General features: G+C 43.5%; 1 long non-coding RNA gene across 1 annotated transcript; it reads left to right on the top strand.

Annotated features, from left to right (window-relative positions):
- Nucleotides 1-540: 540 nt before the first annotated feature.
- LOC309346523 lies at nucleotides 541-9,351 on the top strand. Its single transcript, XR_014158667.1, has 2 exons — nucleotides 541-696; nucleotides 9,060-9,351. It is a non-coding gene; the product is annotated as an uncharacterized lncRNA (long non-coding RNA).
- The last annotated feature ends 1,082 nt before the right edge of the window (nucleotides 9,352-10,433 follow it).

Below are 10,433 nucleotides of genomic sequence, written 5' to 3' on the forward strand. Positions count from 1 at the left end.
ACCCAGAAGAATGCTCAAAACAAATTCATTTGAATTTCAGCTAGGTTGTGCCACCAATCAATTGCATTTTTAATTTTTTTTTTATGGCTAATGTAGTACAAAATGTGGGGTTGTGGTGGCGGCAAAAAACTACAAAGTATGTCACTCCCTCCCTCTCCTCCTCTTCTTCTTCTTCTTCTTCTTCTTCTTCTTCTTCTTCTTCTTCTTCTTCTTCTTCTTCTTTTGCTGCCCATGGCACCCAAATTGTGCTGGCACCCACGACATTTTATAAAGGTATGAGTACAGGCACTTGATATTCTTATTAACCCCCCCCCACTATATATAATATATCTTGTGCTTTGATTCACAGGACCCCTAATGTAAAACTAATAGTTGTTTTTTAAGAAGCAAAATAGAGCATCAAAACCACCAACAATCACAAAGCCCATAAAGCTCAGGCCAGAAATCAATCAATGTTTCTTTTGTTGCCCAGGCAACAAAAAGAACTCAATTGACAGCATAACAAGGCAGGGCTGGCACTAGTGGCAGGCATCGCTGGGCACTTGCTGAGGTCAAAGCTCTGCAAAGAGCCTACTGCTGGCCTTGCCTTGGAATGAACCCCATTGTGAGACTTGGGCTGTATGCCCTGCCTCCAATTAAATATCTTTCTCTGTTCCGTAAAATGCCAAATGATTACGAGGAGCGGCTGATGCAATGGTAAGCTCCGAAATTAAATTTAGACACCATCAAAGTGGCTCGGAGAAGATTTGCTCATTTGTTGCCTATCCGAGTGATGTCTGCAGTACGTGAAAGGCAAAAAAACCACACAAAAAAAACCCAGTTTCATTTTGGGAGTATCGTCTCCACTTAGCAAACACTTTATTAAGGAGACACATGCAAATAAGGGATCTTGTTCCATCTCTTTAACATAGCAACGACCAGCCTCTATTTTAATCTAACATCTGACTGTCAATTCTAATTACTAAGACGCGTTAAGGGTTGGCAAAGAGATTGAGAGCAACTCCCATGAGTAACTTGACTCGAGTTAACCCAGGACGGATGATAATCATTGTCTATCTCTATGTGGTCTTGACGCCACATTACAGGATGAGAACCGTAGAAACAAGAGAAAGAGACTTTATTAAACCAAACTGTTATGGACGTCTTCTAATGTATAGTAAACATCTTTACAAGGAAGTCCCCCTTCCCTGTAGAAATTAATGCTTTATTATGGCAGTTTAGCAAATTTTCTCTTTATTGGCCAGGCTGTTCTTAGGAACATCTCAGTTTCTTTATTCCTACCCGTTTATGAGAGAGCTGCAGCTATAAACATCACTAGCTGAATACAAAGCTGGAAATTTCTTGATATTTCCAAGTTATTTTTTTATGATTCATGTACTGCTGTAATTTGGATGCTAATTTACCATTTACTGTTCAATTTGGCTTTGATTGAGTACAACCTTTCTCTTCCTGCTTCCAAGGGATCCGTGAGATCAGAGTATTGCTAGAGATGTAGGTCTATGTTGCAATTCATTTTTTATATTTTAAGAGGAACAACGTGTTATATTTTTGGCTTTGGGGTGTGTGTGAGAGAGAGAGAGAGAGCAAGAGAGATCCAGAGTGCGGCGGGGAAAATTATATGGTGGGAGTATGAAAAGCACAATCTTTACATAACACAATTCTTTGTATCATACATCTTTGGAATGGATACGTGTGCATCCCTATAAATTTTTGTTTATGCTGAACTAAGAATATCAAATCCATTATGGAGTGCAACTGAGTGAAGAACATCTGCGTGCAAACACAAAACATCTGCATTGTAACTGGGTACTGGGTAAGTTTTGCCCCCATCATAGTAGATGGGAGAGTGCTGTCCTTCTCTGGTCCTGATTGTGGGCCTCCCATGGGCATCTGTGGGATCAGGATGTTGCACCACACAGACCACTGACCTGATCCAGTAGGGCTATTCTTATGTATACTATTACTGTCCATATGAATAGTTACAGATAGGTAGCCGTGTTGGTCTGCCATAGTCAAAACAAAACAAATTCCTTCCAGTAGCACCTTAAAGACCAACTAAGTCAGTTCTTGGTATGAGCTTTCGTGTGCATGCACACTTCTTCAGATACACGGTGTATCTGAAGAAGTGTGCATGCACACGAAAGCTCATACCAAGAACTGACTTAGTTGGTCTTTAAGGTGCTACTGGAAGGAATTTGTTTTGTTTTGTCCATATGAATGAATGACTCCTCCCCTCGCAAAGTCATTTGCTGGGGAACCTCCCCCCCCCCCAGATATTCCAATATCTTCAACAAGGAACATACTTTGCTCACTCCATATTGCATCTCAGATTGTAACCCCTTTACTTTGTCCCACGGATCTTAATGAGAGCCATTGAGAACTAAGATGGCTCATTTCTGTCAGGGATGAGGAACCTTCAGCCCACCCAGATGTTAGTGGGCTCCAACACCCATCAGCCCCAATCAGCATGGCTAATGTTTGGGGATCATGGGAGTTGTAGTCCAACACTATCTAATAGGCCACATATTCCATGTCCTTGCTATAAGCCCTTGATAGGGATTGAGGCTGAATTCACACCACACATTTAAAGCAAATGAGTTCCCCCAAACAATCATGGGAACTGTAGTTTGTTATGGGTGCTGGGAAGTGTAGCTCTGGGGAGTAAACTACAGTTCCCATGATTCTTGGTGGGGGGGGGAGTTGTGTTTTATATGTATGATGTATATGCAGCCTAAATCTCATTGAAGCAAGTCTTCTCGGTGGGGTTTATGACTGAGGAGATGTGATTAGGAATACACTACAATAAGTCCTCATTTTATGTGTGGGTTTGATTCCAAGGGTTACACATATATGTGAAATGCTTTCATAGTCAAACCTTTGGAGATGCCCCACAGGTAGCAGGTGGCAGGGATAGTGAGGTGGAATCTACACACATATTTAAAAAACGCTGTGAAAATGCTATTTTAAAAAAACGTTTTGAAAAATACATCGAATTTTTCATAGCTCACTTTCACCATCTAGTGTCACATTTGTATATTGCACTTTACTACACATTTAAAATGTTTTATTTGCAGCTGTGTAGCTGAGTCCCTAGAGCAGGGGTCAGCAAACTTTTTCCACTGTCCCTCAGACCTTGGGGGGGGGGCGGACTATATTTTGAAAAAAATTAAAATCCCTCCTCACAACCCTTCTCCACAGCACTGGATGAGCCCTGGTAGCTGCTTACCTGTGCTTTGCGAGTGGCAGCAGCTGGCGGCGGCTGGCGACGGTGGGACGATGAGCTGTGCAAAAGGGCTGGCTCCAGAGAGGGGCTGCTTAAAATGGCGCTCAGCCAACCACGGCTCAACAAAGCCCAGCCCCCTTCCTCTTCTAGGCAGGATGGGGATAAGCCAGGAGAAAGGAGGGAGGAGGTGCCACCGTCATGGTGTGTGTGTGTGTGTGTGTCTGTGTGTGTGTGAAAATGGTACAATCTGAACAATCAGAATCCCCACACCGATCCATGCAGCAATTCCTGGACCATCTGCAGGCCGGATCCAGAATGCAATTGGGCCAGATCTGGCCCCCGGGCCGTAGTTTGCTGTGCCCTATAGCATCCTCAGAACTCCTCAAACTGGTGCACCAAGTGGGCCTTGTCCAGTAAGCAAGGCAGAGTGTTTAAAAGCTCTTTTTGTGTTGAGTAGCCCAAGTGGAACTGGAATGAAAAGAGGTTTTAAGCTGTCCACCTTGCTTGGGACTTGACTTGTGCAATGTCAACCAGCCTGCCTTCGACTGCTTGTGGTTGAAATCACGCAAGTTAAGATGAGGGATTACTGTATAAATATATATATATCGCTTCATGATGGACTCCACTTCTGGGTCATGCTACAGCAGGGGTAGCCAATGCAGTGGCCTACAGAGGTTGCTCCCACCATGCTGAGGCATAATTTCACCACATACCACCTCCACTTCTGCTCATGATTTGGGGTTTGTACAGAACAGATGCATAACCCCTCGCAAATGCACAGGAGCTGGTAGCAGCCTGAACGTGGTGCCTTCCTGTTACGGCAAACTCTTTTGTGTTGTTATTGAGAGGGATCGGTTTGGGCTGGAAATAATGGCATTTCCAGCCTGAGAGAACAAAACGTTGGGGCCATTTTGGGACTGACCAGCAGATGTCTCTGTTTGATACAGAGACACATAATCCAGTCTTATGTCCTTCCCCCAGTTGCATTCTGTTCCCGACTGAAGTTTTTGCAAGGATGTTTTATATTTCATTTTGGACTTTACTGCCATTGCTAGACAAGGCTTCCCCCACCTGCAACCCTCAACCATGAAACGTCATTAGGAAATTATTGTGATGAGGAAGGCATTCATTCATATAGGAATGAGTGTTTTTCTGTGTAACAGGAGGAGGACATGGCCTGAGATAAAATTAACAGACTATTCCCTGGCATAATGACGACCTATTTGTTGTGCTGTTTGCAGAGAGACATTAGGAGCCCAACTGGAACACTGTTTTGAAAATGAATTTGTTAACAAACAAGGTTTTATTGTTGTAATTATTAACATTATAATCCCATCCGTCCTCCAAAGTGTTTGGGGTGACATAGATGGCCCTCCCACCTTTTATTCACAGCACACAACATCCAGCCCAAGAATGTTTTCAGTTCTAGAGCTGAAATGTGTATAGAAATAATAAAAAGACCTCTACACACATGCAGTGTTTCTAGTAACCCTGACCACTGAACAATGGCAGTCGAGAACAGGGATCACCAAAGCTTTTTGGAGTTTTGAGAAAGTGTCATAGGCTGCAGCCCCAGAATGGCTGACGTGGGGTTGTGGCATAACACAAAATGGCTGCCAGGCAAGCCAAGCCAGTATAAACAGGAACTGAGCACGAATAACATGTGTTGTGGGTTTGTTTGTTTTTTAAGGGGGGGGGATAGCTCCCTCCTCATATTTTGCCATCATGCCTAAATAAATTCCAAGTAGCTGTGGCAAGTGGATAGGAACCTTATACAACCACATTAGCCCAAGATTCCGCCTTGGTAGGTTGGGTAATGAATGCTTATAGTTCCCAGCACTGCTGATTTGTCAAGCCTTTCTCAAGTTTTCACACAAAGAGCACCTTCCAAATTGGATTTGACACAGCAGAATAAACATCATCAACTTCAAACTAGGCCCTTGTTGCAACATGGTAAAATGTTGATGGAGATGGGGATTTGTGTGAGCATCTTTGTATCTTTTGCCTTCTCAGAAAAACAGTTGAAATCATTTTAGCACTACAGTGGTACCTCAGGTTACATACGTTTCAGGTTACAGACTCCACTAACCCAGAAATAGTACCTCGGGTTAAGAAGTTTGCTTCAGGATGAGCAGTGGTGTAGCGTGGGTTGTCAGCACCTGGGGCAAGGCAAGTAATTTGCGCCCCCTAACCCATGGATTTGCTCCCCCTAACCCTAACCCCCAGATGTTGCGCCCGGTGCGGCCGGCCCCCCCTGCACCCCCACGCTACGCCACTGAGGATGAGAACAGAAATTGTGCAGCGGTGGCACGGTGGCAGCGGGAGGCCCCATTAGCTAAAGTGGTGCTTCAGATTAAGAACAGTTTCAGGTTAATAACGGACCTCCGGAACGAATTAAATTCTTAACCTGAGGTACCACTGAACTTCTCTTTATGATCCCAGTCCAGAGTACAGTGGACACTCGGGTTGCGAACGTGATCCGTGTGGGAAGCACGTTTGCAACCCGCAGCGTTTGCAACCCACAGCGCCGCATGTGCGCATGCGCATGTTGCGATTCAGCGTTTCTGCGCATGCGCAAGCGCTGAAACCCAGAAGTAACCTGTTCTGGTACTTCCAGGTTCAGCACAATGCACAACCTGAAATTGTGCAACCAAAAGCGTCTGTAACCCGAGGTATGACTGTACTTTCTTATCTGTAATTCTTACTTCTTCAGGGAATTATTATTATTATTATTTAAATTTGCATATCACCCTTCATCCAAATATCGCAGGGCAGTTCACAACAGAAAAATACAAAATGGGACACAAAATACATAATAAAACAAAAACAACCCACAACTCCCATCCCACAAATGCATTTAAAAGACCATAGAATGTTAATCAGCCAAAGGCCTGGTTATAGAGAAACATTTTGCCTGGTGCCTAAAGAGATGTAATGAAGGCACCAGGCAAGCTTCTCTGGGGAGAGCATTTCATAAAAGGGGAGCCACCACAGAAAAAGCCCATTAACTTACCACTCTCTGGACCTCTTGTGAAGGAGGAACACAAAGAAGGGCCTCAGATGATGACTGCAGGGTCTGGGTCAGTTCATATGGGGAGAGACAGTCCTTGAGATATTGTGGTTCTGAGCTGCTTAAGGCTTTATAGGTCAAAACCAGCATTTTGAATTGGGCCTGGAAATTAATTGACAGCCAGTACAGCTGGGCCAGGATTGGTGTAATATGCTCAAACCGTCTTGCCCCAGTAAGCAACCTGGCTGCCAAATTCTGCACCGTCTGAAGTTTCTGAACCATCTACAGAGGCAGCCCTACGTATAATGCATTGTAGTCATCTAACCTAGAGGTTACCAGAGCATAGACAACAAAAGTTCAACTCTCTCTGTCCAAATAGGGGCATAGATGGGACACCTGCTGAAGCTGATGGAAGGCATTCCATGCCACTGGGGCCACCTGAACCTCAAATGACAGCATACGACCCAAAAGCGCCCCCAAGCTATGTACCCACTCCTTCAGAGAGGGTGTAACCACATCAATAGCGGGCAACCTCCTATCCATCTGCACAGTCTAGGGAACCACCCACTAACAGTGCCTCAGTCTTAACTGGATTGAGCTTCAGCTTGTTGGCTCTCATCCAGTCCACTACCAAGGCAAGAGAGCAGTCCAGAACTTCCACTGCCTCACCTGCAGATGTAACGGAGAAGTAGAGCTCTGTGTCCTCAGCATATTGCTGGCAACGTCTTCCAAAGGGAAGATATTGGCTGCATCTTTTCAAAGTGTTGCAGTAATGCTTTTATATAAGGATTTGGGTCCCCCCCTACCCTGAAGCCCCCAGCTATAAATACTTTAGCTTCTTATTTTTTATAATGGGCACCTCACACCCACCCTAATTCCAACACATTTTTTGATAGATTTCTGATCCTGACTCAGTAGTTTTGGGGAAAATGTTTACCTTTGACAGTGAAGTTTTAAATGAGAGTTAATCACACTAAAGAGCTTCTTTCGTCAGACAAATTATATATTTACATACAATTCTCTAATTGCTTACAGTATGTTGCTTTCCAAATATAGCACCTGCTAGCAAGAGATGCTGTTAATTTAGATATAACTAGATAAGCAACAGAGTTTTGCATTGTAAAATCTCTCCCCCCCCACACACACTCAAGTATTTTGTAAGGAAAATTCATTAATTTTACTGCAAGGCAGAGAGGGATTAAAAGAACAAGTTATTCGATTTGACAGGAATATATTTAATGGAGGGAAGCATCTCTTAAGACATTTTATTGACTTGTAGATTGGGAATAGTAGGGTGCTCACAACAATGCTATCTGAGGTGCAAGTCTTTAGAAAAAGCTGAGCTGAAAAGCTTCCTGCAACTTCAAAATCATATTTTCAGCCTGTGGGGTTGGAAGAGGCACTCTGCCATTATTTGGGGTGGGAAGACAATGCAGTTGGGTTATTCCCTTTCCCTACTGATGCTGGGCACTATTTTGTGATCCTCATATTTTTAAACTAAGTTTAACTAAGTTCCTTCCAAAACATTGCTTCCCTTTACTGCCTCCATCCTGAACTGGCTCTGAAGCCAATCCCTCCTGGTCGGGAAAGGATCACAAAGAACTATAAGGATGGCACACAAGGGCAACAGGGGGAGTAACTGTTGACAGCATCAAAAGCACACAAACAGCCACTGGCAGCTATAAATGTGGGTAGTGGTGGTGTTGGTGTGGTTTCAGGGAATTCTTCCCTGCCTCCCAAACTTAAAGTGAACTCAGTGGGTCTTACTTCTGCGTAAACACGTATAGCAAGTGTGGGGAACCTTTTTCAGAAATGGGGCCACATTCCCTTCTGAGGGCCACATGATGGTGGTGGGCAGGTCCAAATGGAAAAGTAGGCAAAGCAACACATGTGAATTTTACCTTTACAGTAGGATAGTTCTATGCACACTCGCAGACTCTTCTCTGTCCTCCATTCAGACACTCAGGGAGCGCTATCAGAGTTAAAGAACACGTTCCAGCCAAGCCAAAACACCAAGAAGAGTGCAAGGCAGGGCCATTGAGGGATGTTGTTCTGATAAAGAGTCCTGAGGGCCAGATGGAAAGGCCACATCCATCCCCGCAAGACCCGACGTTCCCCATTGCACAGAAATGCACAGAAATGCACTGTGAAAACCTAAGAGGTGGGCTTTGCTGATGCCCAGAGGAGAACGACATTGGCATCAGGTGGGCATGTTTGAGAAAATCACTATCCTTGGGCTTGGGAAGTGATCAAGGGGAATATAATTGCACTAGGGATGAGGCAAGAGGTGGAAGGTGGGGACAGGGATCATGATGCTTCTCCTTGCACCCTAGAGCTGAATAAGGATAGAAGAGGAGTCTGCTGGATCCAGCCAGTGGTCCATCTAGTCCAGCATCTTGTTCTCACAGTAAGCACACAAGTGCCTGTGTGAAACCCACAAGCAGGACCCAAGCACAAGAGCCCTCTCCCTCTACTGCAGTTTCCAGCAACTGGTATTCAGAAGCATTACAGCAGAGCAGAGCCATCATGGCTAGCAGCCACCGATAGCCTTATCCTCCATGAATTTGTCTATTCCTCTTTTAAAGCCATCCAAGTTGGTGGCCATCACTGCCTCCTGTAAAGGGTGACTTCCATAGTTTAACTAAGCACTGCATGAAGAAGTCTTTTCTTTCATCTTCCAACAATCAGTTTCATTAGATGCCCACAAGTTCTAGTGTTTATGAGAGAGGTCCATGCAATGGAATCGAGTCCCACCAGCACAACCTTCCTTCCACCAATTTCTACAAACTATGGCTCCAATTCTTACCCACTTCTTTCCATTTTTAGCTGTTCTCAGCCGTTGCCCATTGGAGCTGAAGTTTGAAGAGCAAGTAGAGGTTGAAAGAACAGGAGAAAAAGCATCTCTGCATTCATTTATTTCTTTTCCTTAAAAAAAAAAAAAAAATCCAGCTTGGGCAAGCCGCCTTAAGAGGATTGGAAAACACAGATGTAGCCAACACCAAAGGCTACCGAGCAAAGGATGGGAAGAAAGCAAAGCAGACCAAAGGCAAATGACTTAAATGCTGCTGAGATGAATTGCTGAAGCGAAAAAAATACATGTCAAGGCAATTATGGTTAACAGGGACTCAGAATGATCATGTTATGGTTGGGAACTCCACCAGACTGCTTGGCAAGGGGGGTGTTGGTTTTGAAGTATATAATTTGAGAGGTGTTCTCCAAAGGCTCTGGTAAACTTGCCAGTGCCTTACATTATCTACGAGCAAACAGGTGCCCCTTGAAGTCCACTGAGCTGCCAGATGGACATCTCTGCCAGGTTGTCACAGTCCTTCTGGGGAAACAATGATTCTCTGATGGTCCTTGGAACATGCTTTTCTTAGCTGTTCTTTTGTGACTGAGAAGCAAAAACATCTGTCTGGCCATTGTGTGAAATGATTGCTTATAATCTGCCCCTGGCTTCTAGGTTGGACTAAAGGGAATGGCCTCTAATGCTTTCCCTGGCATGGTTCCATCTGCAACCACATACAACCATGAGCACAGATCACCTTATTCACCTAATTCATGCCATGGAGATATAGATATAGGCAGAGTTTTTTCCTGGGGGTACGCATACCCCTAAACTTTTTGTGAATCTTTGTACTTTTGTCCATTTATTTTTCCTGATTTGATCTATAAAATGGTGATTTTTCTGAGTCAAAATGAGAGTACCCCTAAACATTTTTTAAAGAAAAAAAGCACTAGATATAGCTATAGCTATAGCTAGATATAGATATAGATATAGATATGGATATAGATATAGATATACTAGATATAGAGATATAGATATAGATATAGATATAGATATAGATATAGATATAGATATAGATATAGATATAGATATAGATATAGATATAGATATAGATATAGATATAGATATAGATATAGATATATTCCACATGTAGTTGTGAAAAATAAAATGAAAGTGTCCTACCATATTATATGTTGTGGCATATCATCCAGCTTTGTTGTTTCCAAGCGTGTTTTGGATTCCCTTTTCAACATACAGGATTGCTGATTAAATTCCTATTCCACCTTTCATTCCAAAAGAGGCCAGGGCAGGATACACCAAAATGGGTAAAACTATGGTTTGTAGCCAGTGTTCATCCTATTCAGAGTAGACCTACTGAAATTAATGGACATAACCTTTCAATTTCAGTGGGTCTG

The sequence above is a fragment of the Podarcis erhardii genome, assembly GCF_964252035.2.
Source record: "Podarcis erhardii genome assembly, chromosome: 7".
Lineage (NCBI taxonomy): Eukaryota > Metazoa > Chordata > Lepidosauria > Squamata > Lacertidae > Podarcis > Podarcis erhardii.